This window comes from Capra hircus, chromosome 5 (genome assembly GCF_001704415.2).
Source record: "Capra hircus breed San Clemente chromosome 5, ASM170441v1, whole genome shotgun sequence".
Classification (NCBI taxonomy): Eukaryota; Metazoa; Chordata; class Mammalia; order Artiodactyla; family Bovidae; genus Capra; species Capra hircus.
Genome location: NC_030812.1, coordinates 3,722,155 through 3,741,956, shown reverse-complemented (window position 1 = coordinate 3,741,956; position 19,802 = coordinate 3,722,155).

Below are 19,802 nucleotides of genomic sequence, written 5' to 3'. Positions count from 1 at the left end.
CATGCAGTTGCAAAGAGTTGGACATGACTTAGCGACTAAACAACAGTAGCAACAGCAAGTCTATGTTACATTTTAACATTAATGACCAACCCTTTATAGAAAATAGAAATGGGGAAAAAGGGAAGGGTAATTGGTTAATATTAGGTACACACACAAACATATGAACAAGTACACAGGAGAGATAACAAGATAGAATATAATAATAAAACACCCACTGTTCAATGCATAAGGCTACATTTAGTTGCATAAGGTCTCATTTATAATTTCCTTACTACAATACCCCTTCCATATTCCCTTTGTCCTCAGCATCTCTGCTGGATGCTATTTTTTCCTTGGCGAAATGATTCAAACTTTCTTTTCTGGAGATCCTAACCCCTTGGTGATCCTGATCACTGGTGATTAAGAGGCACTTCAGCTAAATTTTTTCATCTTAGACTCAGATACAACAGTCAAGAAATCACTATAAATTATATGATTCTGGTGTTAGAAATAAAGACCAAGAGAATATGATAAATGAGTATTTTGAGTGCCTTCTGTGTACATTTCTCGTGAGCTACTTGCATGGTCTTTTAAAAATACTCCACACAGAGGAACAAGTGTTTCTCTTTTGATACTTTAAATTGTTTTTATTTTTTTTTTTCATAATGCCTAAATAAAGAAGTTTCAATAGGTTGTAAAGATTTCAATCTCAACTAGCATGACACATGAAGCCATAATACTAGGATTCTGGGTGAAGATCAGGTTAACACATTATTATTGTATAATTTCAAGAAGTGGAGGGTTTTGTTTGAACCACATTGAAGAAACCTACATTTCTGGACATTCCTTCCTGCAAGTAAATGTAGATAAAAACATTTATTTCATATTAAAGCAGTTTTGGTGTGTGGATAAGAGGGAGACCAAGTAAATAAAGTAAATATATTTTAGAGAAGTTTGTAAACATAAATGTAGACATATATTTAACAATAGTACCACTTTTACTTTCCTAAACTTTATCATTTCCCCACACTTGATAGATTCTCTTTAAATAAATAAATGAAAATATATTTATTCCTAAAAATGTTTAGCATACAGATTTATTTTCAGGTTTCCTTTCATTAAGTACAACCTGAACATCCATTATGTGATATCAGGTCTATTGTAACTTTGGGCATCAATTTAAATTTTATAATTCAGTCAAGCATAATAGTTCTGAAATTCCATTTCTGTAATGATGTGTAAGAATCCCCAGTGTACAATGTTTCTCTGTTTGTGATAATTTGAATAACTGGTCCTAACTTTTCACTCTTCTTTCTCATTACCTTTGCCATGCAACTTTGCATTTCCTTCTAGGAAATGGTACAGAATATACTTTTGTACTGCTTGACTTTAGGTTCGAACATGTGTTTTGTATTGGCCAACGTAAGAGAAGTGACAATTGCTAATTCCCTATGTCTATTTCCACTTGCTCCTTTGCATCTCTGCCGCCACCAGAAGAGGGGAGGGGCTTCCTCTGGTAACAACTGTTTCCTCAGGCTTGACATTAGAATAAACACAGTGAGGAGGCATGACATCAAACCTCAGTGAGGAGAGCCGCTGTGCTCAGGGAGATCCATGGCTTAAAGCAAAGCCATCCCCTAGCCAGATGTAACTGAGATTACCTCGTGCACAACATGAAATAATTACTTGGCATTGTATGCCATGGAAAATTAGTGATAATTTTGAGGCAATGTTACTTCTCCATATAAAGGTGAATGTGTTTCATGATCTAAAATTATAAATGGGGACTTCCCTGAAGGTCCAATAGCTAAGACTGCAGGTGAAATGATTTGATTCCTGATTGGGTAACTGTTCTCACATGCCATGCAGCATGGCCAAAAAACAGAAAAAAAAATGCAGAAAAGTTATACATGTCTATCTATTTCAGACTGGAACTATGTCATTTAATTTGTGTCCTTCCTGTTAGTTAAATCAGAAAATGAGATTTATTGACGTTCAAACACTTCCCTGATGGCTCAGTGGGTAAAAAGTCTGCCTGCAATACAGGAGACACAGGAGACACAGGAGATGTGGGTTTGATCATTGGGTTGGGAAGATCTTCTGGAGAAGGAAATGGAAACACTTTCCAATATTCTTGTCTGGAAAATCCCATGGATTGAGGAGCCTGGCAGGCTACAGCCTGTGGGGTTGCAAAGACTCAGACATTACTAAACATATTCACCACCATAAAGCTGAAAATGTCTCCTTTCTTCAAGCAGCATTGATGTAAGCTAATATGGATTTTAATAGAAAGTCTTTTGCTTAATAGCCATCAAAGGAGCCTTGTACACAATTCCCAGCCAAGGAATATTTTTGTAGTAAAAGTTTATTTTCGTTCACTTGCTCAGTTGTGTCTGACTCTTTGTCACCCATGAATCACAGCACGCCAGGCCTCCCTGTCCATCACCAACTCCCTGAGTTCACTCATACTCATGTCCATCGAGTCAGTGATGCCATCCAGCCATCTCATCCTCTGTCGTCCCCTTCTCCTCCTGACCCCAATCCCTCCCAGCATCAGACTCTTTTCCAATGAGTCAACTCTGTGCATGAGGCGGCCAAAGCATTGGAGTTTCAGCTTTAGCATCAGTCCTTCCAATGAACACCCAGGACTGATCACCTTTAAGATGGACTAGTTGGATATCCTTGCAGTCCAAGGGACTCTCAAGAGTCTTCTCCAACACCACAGTTCAAAAGCATCAATTCTTCAGCACTCAGCTTTCTTCACAGTCCAACTCTCATATCCATACATGACCACAGGAAAAACCATAGCCTTGACTAGATCGACCTTTGTTGGCAAAGGAATGTCTCTGTTTTTGAATATGCTCTCAGGTTGGTCATAACTTTCCTTCCAAGGAGTAAGTGTCTTTTAATTTCATGGCTGCAATCACCATCTGAAGTAATTTTGGAGCTCAAATAAATAAAGTCTAACACTGTTTCCACTCTTTCCCCATCTATTTCCCATGAAGTGATCGGACCAATGCCATGATCTTAGTTTTCTGAATGTTGAGCTTTAAGCCAGCTTTTGAACTCTCCTCTTTCTCTTTCATCAAGAGACTTTTTAGTTCCTCTTCACTTTTTGCCATAAGGGTGGTGTCACCTGCATATCTGAGGTTATTGGTATTTCTCCCAGCGATCTTGAGTCCAGCTTGTGTTTTTCCAGCCCAGTGTTTCTCATGATGTACTCTGCATATAAGTTAAATAAGCAGGGTGACAATATACAGCGCTGACATATTCCTTTTCCTATTTGGAACCAGTCTGTTGATCCATGTCCAATTCTAACTGCTGCTTCCTGACCTGCATACAGGTTTCTCAAGAGGCAGGTTAGGTGGTCTGGTATTCCCATCTCTTGAAGAATTTTCCAGTTTACTGTGATCCACACAATCAAAGGCTTTGGCATAGTCAATCAAGCAGAAATAGATGTTTTTTTGGAACTCTCTTGCTTTTTCCATGATCCAGCAGATGTTGGCAATTTGATCTCTGCTTCCTCTGCCTTTTCTAAAACCAGCTTGAACATCTGGAAGTTCACAGTTCAAGTATTGCTGAAGCCTGGCTTGGAGAATTTTGAGCATTCCTTTACTAGCATGTGAGATGAGTGCAATTGTGCGGTAGTTTGAGCATTCTTTGGCATTGCCTTTCTTTGGGATTGGAATGAAAACTGACATTTTGCAGTCCTGTGGCCACTGCTGAATTTTCCAAATGTGCTGGCTTATTGAGTGCAGCACTTTCACAGCATCATCTTTCAAGATTTGAAATAGCTCCACTGGAATTTCGTCACCTCCACTAGCTTTTTTCATAATGATGTTTTTAAGGCCCACTTGACTTCACATTCCAGGATATCTGGCTCTAAGTGAGAGATCATACCATCGTGATTATCTTGGTTATGAAGATCTTTTTTGTACAGTTCTTCTGTGTATTCTTGCCATCTCCTCTTAATATCTTCTGCTTCTGTTAGGTCCATACCATTTCTTTCCTTTATCGAGCCCATCTTAGCATGAAATATTCCCTTGGTATCTAATTTTCTTGAAGAGATCTCTAGTCTTTCCTATTCTGTTGTTTTCCTCTATTTCTTCTCATTGATTGCTGAGGAAGACTTTCTTATCTCTTCTTGCTATTCTTTGGAACTCGGCATTCAGATGCTTATATCTTTCCTTTTCTCCTTTGCTTTTCGTTTTTTGTAGTTAAAGGTGTGTATTAATTACAAATGATAAGTCCCCTAGTACTTGAAAGAGAAATTGCGGCACTATCACAAGATGTACTTACATTTTAATTCCACATAACATTCTCTGTATAGTGTAATTAAAACAGAGTTCAGGATAACTCAAATGTTTAAGTGATACATGTATATGTATGCATACTGTTGAGGGATAGGCAAGAAAATGAAAAAGTAGGAAATAGCCTCTTGGAATCTCTGAGCTTAATTGTAAAATTTTGTTCATATAGTATTGCTTTGAGTGCCCAAATCCATGTTAGTCAAGGTTCTCCAGACAGAGAAAATTAATGAAATATATAAATAGACATATAGAAAGAGATATATTACCAGGGTTTGGCTTATATGATTATAAAGGCTAAGAAGTACCACTATCTGCCTTCTGCTACCTCGAAATCCAGGAAAGCTAGTTATATAATTCTAGGTCAAACCTGAAGGCCTAAGAGCTAGGGGAGCCCATGTCTGAGGGCAGAGAAGACAGATGTCCCAGCTCAAGGTGGCGGGGGGGGAGCAAATTTTCCTTTCCTCTGCATTTTTGTTCTCCCCACCCCTAGTTGTATTGGGGTATAACATCGTGTTAATTTATGGTGTAAAATGTGAGAACATTTAAGATCTACTGTCTTAGCAAATTTTAAGTATGTAATATAATATTGGAAATATATATATATAAATGTATTACATATTGTATGTATGCATATATGTATTATCATATACATGTGTATAATAATATATTAATTGTATATATATAATATATAATATATGTGCTTCTCCGGTGGCTGAGCAGGTGAAGAATCCATCTGCAATGCAGGAGATACAGGAGACTAGGGTTTCATCCCTGGGTCAGTAGATCCCCTAGAGGAGGGCATGACAACCCACTCCAGTATTCTTGCCTGTAAAATCCCATGGACAGAGGAGCCTGGCGGGGTACAGTCCATAGAGTTGCCAAGAGTTGGACATGACTTAGCACACATGCATAGTATTTTTAACAATGTGTGTGTGCTCACTCAGCCGTGTCCAACTCTTTGTGATCCCATGGATTGTATCCTGCCAGGCTGCTCTCTCCATGGAATTTTCCAGGCAAGAATACTGGAGTGGGTTGCCATTCCTTCCTCCAGGGGATCTTCCCCACCCAGGGATTGAACCTGCATGTCTTGCTTCTCCTGTATTGGCAAGTGGATTCTTGACCACTGAGCCACCTAGAAAACTCCACTGTTAACTATAGTCATCAGATCTGTAGTCAGAGAGTGAACAGATCTCCACTTTTAGGGTCAGTCATTGTAGCTTTATTGGTTTCCTTTGCTGGTTTCTGCTACTCTTGATCCTTGTCATCTTGCACGGGACCCTGTTGATTTGAGGACCTCTTCTAGTCTTTACAGACTGACTTTGGCAAGGAAAGCCCATCACCAGTTTCTAAGTGGACTGTCTGATGTTGCCATTGGGCAAGCTTCCTGCTAGAGTTCTCCGGCAGGCAATCCGGATGCCAGATCAGCAAGTGACAGGCTTGGTACTTGGGCCCACGGGGATGGACCTGGAGCCTGAGATCACCAAGGTGGTCCTAGCACTAGTGGTGATGGAACTTTCACATAGGTTTATATGAGCTGGTCTGGACCCCGGGTCTGTTGGGGCTGACAAGGCGCTGGTGACCACTGGGGTGTACCTGGAGACCAGGTTCATGGAGGCCAGCCTGGTGTTAGGCAGCGCAGAAGCCTTGATTTGCAGGAATTGGCCTAGCACCTGGATCCTGGAGCCAGCTTGGAGGTTGGTTCTACAAAAGGCTGGGAGCCTTTTTGTTTCATTCAAGCCCTCAAAGTATTAGATAATGCCTGTCGACATTTAGTGAAGGTGATCTTCATCTGCTGATTCAAAACTTCTCTCTTTTAGCAACAGCCCCATAGGTTTATCCAGAAATAACATTTCACCAGACATCTGATCATTGCTTAACTCAGCCAAGTTGACACATAAAATTATCCATCACAGTGCTTCTAAAATCAAAGATGCAGTCTCTGGTAGATGTGGGCAGTGATTAGATGTATAATGAAGGGTAAAAGTAATGGTTGCTTGAGATTTTCAGTTTTGTCTTATTCTTCATGGCCACACATGAATATTTTTATTCATCCATAGTAAGCACAGTAATATAAGTTTATTTTGAATTCATTTAATAAAAGTCTATGTGCATGGATGCTATATCAGAAACTATGGGAAATAGGAAAATAAGAAGCATAATTTCAGACCTATAGGGGACTGGAGTGCAAAAGTAGGAAGTCAAGAAACACCTGGAGTAACAGGCAGATTTGGCCTTGGAGTACAGAATGAAGCAGGGCAAATGCTAATAGAGTTTTGCCAAGGGAACGCACTGGTCATAGCAAACACCCTCTTCCAACAACACAAGAGAAGACTCTACACATGGACATCACCAGATGGTCAACACTGAAATCAGTTTGATTATATTCATGCAGCCAAAGATGGAGAAGCTCTATACAGTCTGCAAAAATAAGACCAGGAGCTAACTGTGGCTGAGATCATGAAATCCTATTGACAAATTCAGACTTAAATTGAAGAAAGTGGGGAAAACCACTAGACCATTCAGGTATAACCTAAGTCAAATTCCTTATGATTATACAGTGGAAGTGAGAAATAGATTTTAGGGACTAGATCTGATAGATAGAGGGCCTGATGAACTATGGACGGAGGTTTGTGACACTGCACAGGAGACAGGGATCAAGACAATCCCCGTGGAAAAGAAAGGCAAAAAAGCAAAATGGCTGTCTGGGGAGGCCTTGCAAATAGTTGTGAAAAGAAAAGTGAAAAGCAAAGGAGAAAAGGAAAGATATAAGCATCTGAGTGCAGAGTTCCAAAGAATAGCAAGAAGAGATAAGAAAGCCTTCCTCAGCAATTGATGCAAAGAAATAGAGGAAAACAACAGAATAGGAAAGACTAGAGATCTCTTCAAGAAAATTAGATACCAAGGGAACATTTCATGCAAAGATGGGCAAAATAAAGGACAGAAATGGTCTGGACCTAACAGAAGCAGAAGATATTAAGAAGAGGTGGCAAGAATACAGAAAAGAACCGTACAAAAAAGATCTTCATGACCAAGATAATCATGATGGTGTGATCACTCACCTAGAGCCAGACATCCTGGAATGTGAAGTCAAGTGGGCCTTAAAAACATCATTATGAACAAAGCTAGTGGAGGTGATGGAATTCCAGTGGAGCTATTTCAAATCCTGAAAGATGATGCTGTGAAAGTGCTGCCCTCAATATGCCAGCACATATGGAAAACTCAGCAGTGGCCACAGGACTGGAAAAGGTCAGTTTTCATTCCAATCCCAAAGAAAGGCAATGCCAAAGAATGCTCAAACTACTGCACAATTGCACTCATCTCACATGCTAGTGAAGTCATGTTCAAAATTTTCCAAGCCAGGCTTCAGCAATACTTGAACTGTGAACTTCCAGATGTTCAAGCTGGTTTTAGAAAAGGCAGAGGAAGCAGAGATCAAATTGCCAACATCTGCTGGATCATGGAAAAAGCAAGAGAGTTCCAGAAAAACATCTATTTCTGCTTGATTGACTATGCCAAAGCCTTTGATTGTGTGGATCAAAGTAAACTGTGGAAAATTCTTCAAGAGATGGGAATACCAGACCACCTAACCTGCCTCTTGAGAAACCTGTATGCAGGTCAGGAAGCAACAGTTAGAACTGGACATGGATCAACAGACTGGTTCCAAATAGGAAAAGGAGTACATCAAGGCTGTATATTGTCACCTTGTTTATTTAACTTATGCAGAGTACATCATGAGAAACACTGGGCTGGAAGAAGCACAAGCTGGACTCAAGATCGCTGGGAGAAATATCAATAACCTCAGATATGCAGATGGCACCCCCTTTATGGCAGAAAGTGAAGAGTATCTAAAACGTCTCTTGATGAAAGAGAAAGAAGAGAGTGAAAAAGTTGGCTTAAACCTCAGCATTCAGAAAACTAAGATCATGGCATCTGGTCCCATCACTTCATGGGAAATAGATGGGGAAACAGTGGAAACAGTGTCAGACTCTATTTTGGGGGGGGCTCCAAAATCACTGCAGATTGTGACTGCAGCCATGAAATTAAAAGACGTTACTCCTTGGAAGAAAAGTTATGACCAACCTAGATAGCATATTCAAAATCAGAGACATTACTTTGCCAACTAAGTTCCGTTTAGTCAAGGCTATGGTTTTTCCAGTGGTCATGTATGGATGAGCTTCCCTGGTTGCTCAGATGGTAAAGCATCTGCCTGCAATGTGGGAGACCTGGGTTCTATCCCTGAGATGGAAAGATCTCCTGGAGAAGGAAATGGCAACCCACTCCAGTACTCTTGCCTGGAGAATCCCACGGATGGAGGAGGAGCCTGGTATGCTATAGTCCCTGGGGTCGCAAAGAGTCGGACACTACTGAGCAACTTCACTTTCCTTTCACTTTCATGTATGGATGTGAGATTTGGACTGTGAAGAAAGCTGAACGTCTAAGAATTGATGCTTTTGAACTGTGTTTTTGGAGAAGACTCTTGAGAGTCCCTTGGACTGCAAGATCCAACCAGTCCATCCTAAATGAGATCAGTCCTGGGTGTTCATTGGAAGGACTGATGCTAAAGCTGAAACTCCAATACTTTGGCCACCTCATGTGAAGAGTTGACTCATTGGAAAGACCCTGATGCTGGGAGGGATTGGGGGCAGGAGGAGAAGGGGATGACAGAGGATGAAATGGCTGGATGGCATCACCGACTCGATGGACATGAGTTTGAGTGAACTCCGGGAGTTGGTGATGGACAGGTAGTCCTGGCGTGCTGTGATTCATGGGGTTGCAAAGAGTTGGACACTACTGAGCGACTGAACTGAACTGAACTGATGGATTTTGAGGCCTATGGGTTTCAAAAGACATGCATAAGAAATAGTTAATGTCCTAGTACTGGAATATGCTGAATTGAGTCCACAGTTTGCACTACTAAACTTGAGTGATCTTGAGTCTAAAAGTATCTGTCAAATTTATGGTCCAGATTATTTGGAATATAAAATGTATTACTCTAGTTATAACTAAAAGTCATTTTAAAAACTAAGAAACAAAAAATATCATTTTTCTTCATTTATGCAACTGACAGCTGCTCATTGTTGCTGTTAATGAATAGAAAATAGATAATATAATATTCCTACCAACTGTACAAAGTTGAATTTTTTAAAGTTTATCTATTGATTGTTTGTACATACCCAATCATTTCAGTCATGTCTGACTCTTTGCAATCTTATGAAATGTAGCCTACCAGGCTCCTCTATCCATGGCATTCTCCAGGCAAGAATACTGGAGTGGGTTGTCATGTCCTCCTCCAGGGGATCTTCCCCAACCCAGGGAATGAATCTGCATTTCCTGCATTGTAGGTAGATTCTTATCTGCTGAGTCACCAGGTAAGACCCATCTACTGATTAACCTGATAAGGGGCCATCCTATTGCTTGTACTGGAGTGAGTGAGGTAAATGTAGGCTTTTCATCTGCCATCAGAAAAGGCTGATACTGAAAGCTGCCAGTGAGAACTACTCTTAGTCAGAATGAAATAAGGATATAAAACAGCAAAAATAAAATGCATATTTAGAACTTAAGATTTTCAGTGGTGATTAAATAGAAAAAAATCACATTTTGCATAAAGAAAATGAGGATGATGGTACTAGGTTGGCAAAGAATTTAAAAGATGGGAAGAATGCTACTGTCAGGATATTCTTGGGGTTTTCATGTTTAGTTCCTTTTGCTTTCTAGTCTAGAATCAAGTTTATTAAGTGGGGAGCTTTGTCTCTATAAGAGAATGTTGCTCTGAAATGGTCATGTGACTTCAAAATAAATTCTCTTGAGTCTTTAAAAGCTACATAGTTACTTAAAAATATTTACATCCTTCAGTAAATAATTTCAATTATTTTGTCGGGAAAATAGGTTCTACTTAGATGAGTTAAAGGTATGAAAATGTAAGACACATGGTAAATATTCAATAAATATTAATTGAACAACAGTATTATTATTAATTATGCTAATCATAAAAGTTATTAGTGTGTGCAATATGACACATGTTCCTGAATTGATATTAGAAATTATATAATATGTGCAAAGATTAATTTGCTTCATGTTATAAAATAGAATTTTTCATGAATTAGGAATTTTGTGCATGAATTCAATAGCTTTGACTACAGGAGTAAAGTGGCTATATTTTTTGAAGAGCCATTATTAATAATAAAGGGAAAAGCTTATGAGATTTTATGAACAGTAAATTCCAGCATTAAAAGAATTGTAATCTAATTAATTAAATCTTAATATTTTTGTATTTTGTATTTAGTATGCTGCTCCTTTTCCCTTTTGTCTTAAAAAATGAATCTAGGGATCACCTCCTGCCCCTCCACTCACACACAATTTTTGGAGAAGGGACAAGTAATAAATCTTCTAGCCACAAAATGGAAGCTGAACAAGAAATCCAGGGGGCTGGTGAAATAGAGAAAATCAATTAGCTTCAAATTGACTGATTTCTTATGTATTTTTATATGGGATAGACCAGTGGGAATTGAGATACTGTTTAGATGAGAAGATATGTTTACTGAGTTGAAAATATTCTTAATAAATTTATAAATATGCTCCTTATCCAGATTTGGTCAAAGTTTAACCTTAAGTGTACAAAACTTTCATGAGTTGAAGTGATGTGTTAAAGTTAAAAGAAAATAGCTCTTAGATGCAGTGTGCTCTTAGAAACTATTGGTTAGAATATACACAATTTTTGATACATTTTAAATAGTCATGGGAGACTTTTTTAAGTTAGGAACTTTAATCAGTAAAAAATTGAGATCTAAAATTAAATCTCCTCAGATATATTCCTCAGAATGAATGGAACTATTTAATAGTGATGCTAATTTGACTAAAGAAAATGCTTTTTATTACCAAAATCACTTTGGAAATAATATTATTTTCACTCAGATAGAAATGAGAAAGTTTAAGGTGATTAAAATGACAAGATTTTTCATAGTCTAATTATCTTTGTTTTCTATAAAACTTTGTGATTTTGCTAACAGCAGCAGAATATTTCTTGGAAAGCTTTTGGTAGCTAGCAATATGCTGAAATGTACCTTTGTCATGGGCTTCCCAGGTGGCGCTAGTGGTAAAGAATCTGCCTGCCAGGAGACAAGGGTTCTATCCCTGGTAGGGAAGATCCCCTGGACAAGCACATGGCAATCCACTCCAGTGGTCTTGCCTGGAGAATCCCATGGACAGAGAAACCTGTGAGGCTCCAGTCCATAGGGTCACAAAGAGTTGGACACAACTGAAGTGACTTAGCGTGCATGCACCTTGGCTATATTTGCCTCACTTAACAAGTAAAGAGGGCAATATAATATCTACATTTCTGATGTTTTTATATAATGACATTTTTTTAAGTTAGGCTTTTAACTGTCATTTGAGACCCAACTCTCAGGTTACAGAAATAGTCTCAAGTATATATGGACTTGAAAGAACTATTTTTTTAATTAACTAATTTTTTGTTGAAGGATAATTGCTTTACAGAATTTTGCTGTTTTCTGTCAAAGCTCAACATGAATGAGCCATAGGTATACATATTCCCCTTCCTTTTGAACCTCTCTCCCATGTCTCCCCATCCCACACCCCTAGGTTGAGACAGAGCCTCTGTTTGAGTTTCCTGAGCCATACAGCAAATTCCTGTTGGCTATCTTTTTTACATATGGTAATGTAAGTTTCCTTTCCATACATCTCACCCTCTCCTCTCTTCTCCCCATGTCCATAAATCTATTCTCTATGTCTGTTTCTCCACTGTTGCTCTGTAAGTAAATTCTTCAGTACCATTTTTCTAGATTCTGTATATATGTGTTGCTGCTGCTGCTAAGTTGCTTCTGTCGTGTCTGACTCTGTGCGATCCCATAGACGGCTTCCTACCAGGCTCCTCTGTCCTTGGGATTCTCCAGGCAAGAACACTGGAGTGGGTTGCCATTTCCTTCTCCAATGTGTGAAAGTGAAAAGTGAAAAGTGAAAGTGAAGTTGCTCAGCCATGTCTGACTCTCAGCAACCTCATGGACTGCAGCCTACCAGGCTCCTCCATCAATGGGATTTTCCAAGCAAGAGTACTGGAGTGGGGTGCCATTGCCTTCTCCAATATATGTGTTAGAATACACTATTTATCTCTGGGCTTGAAAGAACTATTAAGCTTCAACTATTTGAGTAAGTAAGACCCACCTGTAGTTATTTTAATTGCTTTTATTAAAATTTGAAATTATCTATTTTAAAAATTAAGTTCAGAAATAAGACATTAATTAAATGAAAATTTTATTAGAAATTTACTAAGGACAATTTAAATGTCTGTTGTTGACTTTATCTAGGCTAGTTTATTTTCTTACAAAAATAAGAACTTTGGTCCGAGGCTGTCATGATTGAGAGCATACATTTTTGTCCTAAATGACTACTAGAAAAAAAATTTTGTTGGATATAGGAAAAGGACCAAAGCCTGAAATAGCCACAGTTAAATCCAGATTTGGAAAGAGGATTTTGAATGAGGCATGTTTAGAAGGTCCTGTGATAAATGGAAATGAGAAAGAGTATCCTCTCTTTCTCACAGTAGGAAATAGTGGGATTGAAACAGAGCAGTGGAACATTTGGCTCATGTGGAAAGAAAAGTGCTGGTATAGGATTTTTAATATCCTAAAGCCGTTTTCGCTGCTTTCCTTTCTAAAAAACTAATGGGTACTAAATATATGTGGGGTTCAAGATATAGTTCAGATTGCTTCATACAGTATTCCTCCAGAGAAGAATCAGTTCTCACCTTCTTGGCTAATTTTATTTTTACTTTTCTGGTTGTTTGTACTTTTAAATCTGCATAATGCTTTAAGTGGGATCACAATCCTGAATTCTATGCAGCCAATTTTAAACATCTGTGCTAGCATTAAAAGCAAAAAATGTAAAATTGCCATTCTGTTCCAAAGCTTCTGATATTCTGTACACTTTGCTTTCAGGTAATTGTGAATTATTCTAGTCATCTCTAAAGCTTATATAAGCTGAAGAGAAACATACAAGTTGGGAATTTTGTAAGTTTTGATTCAAAGTGTATCAGATTTACGAATGAAAAACGTTTTTACATATGAAACTAAAATGCTTAATCTCTTTCACATGGCAGGCCCTTAATAGAAGTGACTAAATGAAAGAATGAATGAGTAAAAAGTAAGGAGGCATAATGGATTCTGAAGAATTAGAATTCAAGAAATGTTAGGAACTAATGTATTGCAGGAGACCCGGGTTCGATCCCTGGGTCAGGAAGATCCCCTGGAGAAGGAAATGGCAACCCACTCCAGTACTCTTGCTTGGAGAATCCCATGGAGGGAGGAGCCTGGTAGGCTACAGTCCATGGGGTTGCAAAGAGTCGGACACGACTGAGCGACCTCACACCACAATGTATTGTGAGGTTATATTATGTTGTGAGAAAAAAAGAGACAAACTTGTATAGAAGCAAATATATATGTGCTAATGACTTAAGAGAATCTGATGGTCTTTTCTTAAGAGATACGTTTTGAAGCCAGTGAAATAAGCAGAGATTGGCTTAGAGTTTTAAAAATTTGTTTTGTCAGAGAGGCTGGAGGAGTTGAAAGTGAACAAATCAACCATAAAACAATTCAGTGGATGAAATCGTAAGACTCCTAAATGAAAACATGCATGGTAAACTCCACTGGTCTTGGTGATGATTTTTTGAATTTGACACCTAAGGCAAAAGTAAACAAGAGGGACTTCGTCAAACTTAAGAGATTCTGCCTATCAAAGGAAACTGTTAACAAAATGAAAAGGCACCCTACTGAGGGGAAGAAAATACTTGCAAACCATATATCAGATAAGGGGTTACAATTTAAAACATATTAAAAAAAAAACTCATAAACTTAACATCTAAAAGACCAAACTACTCCATGAAGAAATGGCCCAAAGACTTGAATAGACATTTTTCCAAAGAAGACAGAACAGATGGGCCAACAGGCACAAAAGGATGGTCAATCATCAGGGAAGTGCAAATGAAAACCACAATGAGCTTTCTTCTCACAGCTGTCACAAAGGCTTTCACCAAAAAGATAAGAAATAGTATATTGGCAAGGATGTAGAGAGAATGAAACCCTTGTGCCTTGTTGGTAAAAATGTAAACTAGTACAATCACTATGGAAAATAATATGAAGTTTCCTTGAAAAATTAACAGCAGAACTACCATATGTCCCAGCAATTCCACTTCAGGGGATTTATCTGAAGAAACAAACAAAAAAGTAACTCAAAAAGATACATGCAGCCCTGAAAATAATCAAGTGTCCATTGACAGATGAATGAATGTGCTACCTATACAATAGAGTATTATTCAGCCATGAAAAGAATGAAATATTTCCATTTGCAGTGACAAGGATGGATCTTAAGGGTAACAAAGACAGAACTGTATAATCTCACTTATATGTGGAGAATAAAAAGAAAAAATACCCCTCAAAACCAAGCTCATAAATACAGAGAACAGATTGGAGGCTAACAGAAGTGGGGGCTGAGGGTGGGCAAAATGTGTGAAAGGAGTCAGAAGGTACAAAATTCTAGTTATAAAATAAATGTCAAGAGTTTGCAATGTGCAGCATGACAATTATAGTTAACACTGCACACATATTTGAAAGCTGAGAAGAAAATAAATCTTAAAAGTTCTAATCACAGGAAAACATTTCTGTAATAGTATGGTAGCAATATTAACCAGACTTATTACAGTGATCATTTCATCCATTCATATATATATATATAGAGAGAGAGAATCACTATGTTGTACTGCTGAAACTAATATGCCATATGCCAATTGTTGTTTAATTGCTAAGTCTTGCCTGACTCTTTTGCCACCGCATGACCTGTAGCCAGCCAGGCCCCACTGTGCATGGGATTTTACAGGCAAGAATACTGGAGCTGACGTTCCCTTTTCCGGGGTATCTTCCTGAGTAGGGATTGAACCCATGCCTCCTGTATTGGCAGGTGGATTCTTCACAGCTGAGCCACAGGGAAGCCCATCATATGTCAATTATACTATAATAAAAGGACATTGAAAAGCCCACGATGTATTTTTTAATGCTGTCAATTGACAGAAGAAGCCGCTCCAATTTTCACTTCTGGGCAAATGCTAAGTAATGAAATTAAGTTACAAGTTTACTGAACAGAAGTGAAGTGAAAGTCACTCAGTTGTGTCCAACTCTTTGCAACCTCATGGACTATACAGTCCATGGAATTCTCCAGGCCAGAATACTGGAGTGGGTAGCTGTTCCCTTCACCAGGGGACCTTCTCAATGCTGGGGCTGAACCCAAGTCTCCAGCATTGCAGGAAGATATAAGTTTACTAAAATAATTCTAATTACATGATTTGGCTCTAATTTTTATGTATGACATAAGATATTGAATAATCATATTGTTAAGTTATAAATGTACTTTCCAAAAATCTAATTAGATGATTTGGATTTTTTACTTTTTTGGTACTTTCTATAAAGACTGAAATATCAGTCCAAACACTGTTTGAACAGACAACATATTGCCATCTTCATTTTAAATTTGAGATAGAACAAAGGATCTTGTGTAAGATAGCATATCAGATAAGCTGTAGGTCAAAGATTAAGGATTATATGATTCTAAAGCCAGTGCTCTTTTTACTCACAAAAGTCTAAGCAAGGTAAGCAATCTAAGCAATCTAAGCAAGGTAAGCAAAACTTCCCAGGATATAAGGAGGGTAAGAGGAGAGCATTCCAGGCAGAGAGAAGAAATACATATGCGCAGAGCTGACACTTGTAGAGAAATCAGTGTGGCTGGAGTTCAGACACCCAGTATTAATGCTTATTCAAAAACCAAGTGATAGTATTAGTTTAGAGGACCACTGGGGCTGGTAAAATATTACAAGACATCAACTGATAGATAAAGGCATAGAACAGGATTAAGTCACCAATAGAATATGGCAATTACAAATGATGAGGTCTAAAGACTGAACTTTGGAGTTCTCCAAACTTCAAAAGTAAACAATTATATCAGAATGGCTGCTATCAAAAAGTCTACAAACAATAAATGCTGGAGAGGGTGTGGAGAAAAGGGAACACTCTTACATTGTTGGTGGGAATACAAACTAGTATAGCCAATATGGACAACACTATGCAGATTCCTTAAAAAACTGGAAATAGAACTGCCATATAACTCAGTAATTCTACTGCTGGGCATACACACCGAGGAAAGCAGAATTGAAAGAGGCACGTGTACCCCAATGTTCATTGCAGCACTCTTTACAATAGCCAGGACATGGAAGCAACCTAGATGTCCACTGGCAGATGAATGGATGAGAAAGCTGTGGTACGTATACACAATGAAATATTACTCAGCCGTTAAAAAGAATTCATTTGAATCAGTTCTAATGAGGTGGATGAAACTGGAGCCTATTATACAGAGTGAAGTAAGTCAGAAAGAAAAATACCAATACAGTATATTAACGCATACATATGGAATTTAAAAAGATGATAATGATGACCCTATATGTGAGACAGAAAAAGAGACACAGATATAAAGAACAGATTTTTGGACTCTGTGGGAGAAGGCAAGGGTGGGATGATTTTAAAGAATAGCACTGAAGCATGTATATTATCATATGTGAAACAGATCACCAGTCCAGGTTCGATGCATGAGACAGGGTGCTCAGGACTGGTGCACTGGGATGACCCAGAGGGATAGGATGGGGAGGGAGGTGGGAGGGGGATTCAGGATGGGGGACACATGTACACCCATGGCTGATTCATGTCAATATATGGCAAAAACCACTACAATATTGTAAAGTAATTAGCCTCTAATTAAAATAAATTAATTAAAAATTTTAAATATATATATATAAATAGCCATCTAGGAAAAAAGCTCAAAAAGAGGAGAAAATGAAGGGGAAAAAAACAAAAATATGTGTTGTCCCAGAGGTCAAGAGGAAGAAATATTTCAAAGAGGATTGGTCAGTTCTTTCAAATGTTGGTTCCATGAGATAATGAATAACTGTTGACCATTGGAGAGCTCTTTGGTGGTAGAAGGAAATTTGGATAGAGTAGTGGAGAAGAAAACCTATTTACCATAGACTGAGAGTGAAAATTAAGCTGTGGTAATATAAAGCAAGGTAAATCATTTTAGTGATTTTGTAGAGAAGCGGAGTAGAGGAAAAGATCATATTAGTTGGAGAAAAAAATGTATCAAAAGAAAGTTCATTGCTATGATAGGAGATATTACAGTATTTATATATGATAATTTTTCAGAAATCAATGAGAAAAAAATTTTGATGATCTAAAAGGGTAGGAATGCAGAATAGTCGGAGTGAAATCCTAAGGCAGGTGAGAGGCAGCTATTCAATGGTTATAGCTCTTTTAATTTAATTTCTCCTAAACTACGGCATGAGTGAAAACCTTGGTTTTGTATAGTTTATTTAGAAGATGTTTCCTGTAAGTAGAAATAAGTCATGAGATGGATATAGGAAAAAGAAAAAGCCAACGAAGTTTGCATTAATTGAGGACATGCTCTCCACAAAATAATATAGAATCTGTCCAAATTTTTTAGTCACTGATCTTATCCCACTTTAACCCTCTGATTTTCATATCCCATTATTTAAGGGTCACCCCAGAGCATGATATAATAATAATCATCATCATGATAATAAGATTTTAAAGCAGAGTTGGACATAGTCTATGGACTCATAACTGATGAATTTTTTCAACCACTGATATAAAATGAAATTTTCTTTCAGAAGTCCTAAATAATTATCATTCAGTTGGTAACTCCATTTAGTCACTGCGAACATTAAGCAAGGTAGACGAAGAGGCATTTCTGTATGCATGGAGGCACCCCCAAGGACTCTATATATATGCCCAATAGGAGAAACTTTACAGCTTGCAACTCTGTTGAAAATTACTTGGCAACAGGCTAGCTTGTGTCTGGATACACTATACTGGAAAGAGAAAACCTACATATTAATATTTAAACACCTAATAAGAATCATTTCAAATTGTTAGTATATGAAGGATATTTTGTGTGAGGACTCTCTTATAATGCCATTATTTGGTAGTTGCACATGGATATTGATTCATTCTGAGAAAATTACACTGTTAGTCATAGAATCTCACAATATATCTGTGGATTTGCTTTTTGTCTTCACTTTTACTGAAGTACAAGGAGGTTAAGTGACTTACCAATGAACATCAAACATGAAGATAAAGAAGCCAAGAATAGATCTTACAATTCTGAATCCAAGTTATTTATGTTGCTGTATTTATTGACTTTACCTTCTGCTTCGTCATTTGTTGGGCATATTTATGATAAATATAATGAAAAGAGATACTGCAGTGCTTTAGAGGCTGTACTATATACCACGGAAGGATGAAAGCAGAATAAGTCTGTGAAGCCTATGGATTTTTGACTGAAGTTTCAGAATAACCAATTGACTATTCAGTTAACATTTTAGGTTAGGGTCTCATTTTCCAGATCCGTAAAATTGATGCAATAGTTTCCTAGGTGCTTTTTAAGAACTACATTCTGTTTTTCCAGGAGATGGTGATTGAGGATTTGGTCATTTTAACTTCATGTGTGTGTATGGAGAGTGGCTTTCCCACGTAGGCTCTCTTACGCGTGTGTGTGTACTATGTTGCCTCAGTTGTATTAGACTTTGTGAGCCTATGGACTGTAACCCCCCAGGCTCCTCTGTCCATGGGGATTTTCCAGGCAAGAATATGGAGTGGGTTGCTGTGCCCTCCTCCAGGGGATCCTTCCAACCCAGGGATCAAGCCCACATCTTCCACATTGCAGCAGATTCTTTAAGGGCTGAGCCACCAGGGAAGCCTTAGGTTTCCTTAGTCTTTCTGATTTTTGTCAGGGCTTCTTAGGGATTCTGTCACCACAGGCTCCACAGGGAAGTCTGTAGTTAGCCATGTCTTTCTCCTAGAATCTTAGCCAGTTTGGCTTCCTGGACATAGTTGTTCGCCCAGTACACTTTCAGTAATACCTTTGGCAGAAGGCCCATGGTGAAAGTACAAGGCAAATAAAGTTACCAGATGACTTTAATTATTTCTCATTACCCCTCCTCCACTTTAAGTCCTAATCTTCAGAAATCATCTCCTTTAATGTTTTGTTTGTTTTTAGTTTCTATGACTGTTGCAGCAAGCCTAATTAAAATGCATTTACCAGTATTTTAGGTCATCAGTCTCTACGATTTGGAAAATGGTTTCCCTATAGGAGATTGTACATCTATATACTTCCCAAAGTTTTTATTTCTGGTGATACTAAATTCAAAACTTTGTCTAATGTTTATCTCTATTTATTTATTTTAAATGTTATAGGTATATAATATAATGATTCACGAATTTGGAAGGTTGTATCCATTTATAGTATTATAAAATGCTGGCTATATTACCTGTGTTGTACCATATATGCTGTGGCTTATTTTATACTTTATAGTTTGTATCTTTTAACCACTTCCCCTGTATTGCTCCCGCCACCTCCCCTCTCCCCATTGGTAACCACTAATTTGTT